The following is a 2,723-nucleotide window of genomic DNA, read 5'->3' on the forward strand; positions in this document are numbered from 1 at the left end:
AGAAATAATTCTGGATGCACCATGATAATGATCCCTAATGTATTTAAATTGTTTATACCTACTTGGATATTTAGGCATCTTTATTTTTTGGTGCATGGATTACCGATGGGATTTCAGAGATGGGACGTCTTTGAGTACTCATTAAAGATGGACTCTATGAAAGGTCTAGAAGTGTTAATATTCATTTAGTAAACGCCCACCCATAATTTCATCTGACACATACTGCCATGTGATTTGGGGTTCAACACAGGAAAGTATTCCCTTGAAGATTATGTTAATTAACAAGCAAATAACCATAAATTCTAGTCTTCATCAAAGGCTACATCAAAATAAACGATTTCCTACTCGGAGATGATTCAGAGTTTATTTTGTTATGGAACTCAATTAGCACACACTAAATTATAATCACGCACCTTTTTTTACCATTTTCTCCCTTTTTTTTTACCTATGTCCAGGTCATTAAAATGCACCATGTAACTCTCAGAAGTTATAACATGGGGAACAAGTTGTATGATTGATCATGACATACATATTAAGAGGAAATTTATGAACACCCTTACATCCATTTGCAACTGATTTTTCTGGTGTTTGAGAATATCTGAACATTAGCACCAAAGTTAGCTTGTAACACAAGACTCACATTCCATTAGGCGCCAATCACATAAAATAACATAAAAAATAAACACATATTCAAAATATTAACATTGGATAACTTAGTTTCTGAGAAATGTGGTGATGATCTAGCTATCTTGTGCCTCATACATAAGTGATGCTCTTTTAGTGAAGAACAAAGATAATATATATCATTTATCTATGAAATTTAATGCCTTCCCCAAGTGCCTTCATATTTCAAAATTGGAAAATATATATGATTATGTTATTTTGATTTTCAAAAAATAATGTATTAAACTAATGTACCCTCATATCTGTATCCAGGAAGGTGGTATCAAGAAAATGGTATTCTACACCCACCAGTGTCACTTTGACTAAGTGGTTATGCCACTTTACCTATGTAACACCTATGATTTCATTGAAATGTGTCAGTAGTTTTTATCTTCCAATAACTCCTATATAACTTCGATAGTGTTTAGATAAAAATAGAAAAAACATAGTACATTCCTGAAATCTCAATCTTATATCATGGGACAGTCCAATCTTATTTCTTATCTTATAATATTTTATCATTATATTCTTATAAACCTCTTATTTTTAGTCTCTTTTGTTTTAAATTTCATCTCTTCCTTAAACCTCTCAATCTTCTCTCCACTACTATCAATAATTTAGTTACTCTCCAACTTCTACCTGAATATAAGTATAAAGTATATTATTCAAAACTTCAACTCCCTTCATTTACTGACAAGATATGGATTGTCTATGACTCTTTTGCACAAAAAAATCCTTGATAAATTGATTCTGGTTTCAGATTCTGCATATCTCTGTCAAATAATTAACATTTAAAAGTCATACGTTTTCTTTAAGAAAATTACAAGAATAGTGGGGGCAATTTTTTTCTCCACATCAAATGATACACACCTATATAGAAGAAAATGATGTAGCTAATGCTTGAGATAATTATGCAATTGGTAATAAAATAAAATTCTTCTGTTTTGCAGGTTGGAAGACCTGCGAACTATAGGTAAAGGTAAATATTATATGGACGCGCTCACACTGTCTTTTCTTGTATCTTTTAAATTCATGGGGCATAATACAAAGACTGGGGTGATCATAATTCTCACGACTGAAACCATGCATTTTTGCACAAGTCTGCAGATATCAAGGAAGCATAAGAGGTATTCCCTATGTTTTCAAACGATATTTTAACATTTTTACTTGATTTTTGTAATTTTGGAAATATTATCTAGAACTTTAGATTCGTGGTTTTTTCATTGTCTTTTGGTAAACATTACTTCTGGTTATGTGACGCAGGTTGTTTCATGAAATTATTTTGAGCCAGATGTTGAATTGTACACATCTACATGAAGAGAAGTGTGATTTGATGGAGATTTTCATGACCAATGAATAGTCATAATTGACCTCCAATGCCATAATAAAGATTCTGTAACAGGGACAGGATAAGTATACATATTAGTCTGGTGTATTTCCCACTAGGGTATTTGATGAAGAACAGGGGAAAGACAACAAGAAACAAGGAGATATATAAAGCATAATGACACAGAGATCAGTAAATTCAACCCTCTAAAGTTAAGGAGTGTTCTAAAAGTTAACATGGAAACAACATGACACAATGAAATGATGGAGCGATATCGATCAAGACAACTACCAGAGAAAACTTTGGAGATCCAAAAGCAAATATAATAGCCCCTAAATTATACCTGATAAGGCTAACTGAAAAGAAAACCTCATCCTGGAATATCTTATTCCCAAGAAAGTTAAATGATAACCCTCTTCAAAACCAACAAAGTTCAATACCCTGGTTATGCCAGACGACGGCGGTGTTGTCGTCTGGGCAGGTATCGAGACGATGCTCTGATACCAATTTGATGCCGGACGTCGCCTACGACATCGTTCGGTCGGCACCGAGTATGATGGCTCTATACAGATAATAGATGGTGGTATCGAACGTCGACGGTGTTGTCGTCCGACGGATATACCCTAACAGGTAAATGTATAAGTGGGCTTAGATGTCAATTGGGCATTTGGTCTAGTGGTATGATTCTCGCTTTGGGTGCGAGAGGTCCCGAGTTTGATTCTCGGAATGCCCT

The 2,723-nt window shown here is 34.1% G+C and overlaps 1 non-coding gene across 1 annotated transcript; it reads left to right on the forward strand.

Annotated features, from left to right (window-relative positions):
• Nucleotides 1–2,651: 2,651 nt before the first annotated feature.
• TRNAP-UGG (transfer RNA proline (anticodon UGG)) lies at nt 2,652–2,723 on the forward strand. The gene has a single exon. It is a non-coding gene; the product is annotated as a tRNA-Pro (tRNA).

Source organism: Wolffia australiana, chromosome 11 (assembly GCF_029677425.1).
Source record: "Wolffia australiana isolate 7733 chromosome 11, ASM2967742v1".
Classification (NCBI taxonomy): Eukaryota; Viridiplantae; Streptophyta; class Magnoliopsida; order Alismatales; family Araceae; genus Wolffia; species Wolffia australiana.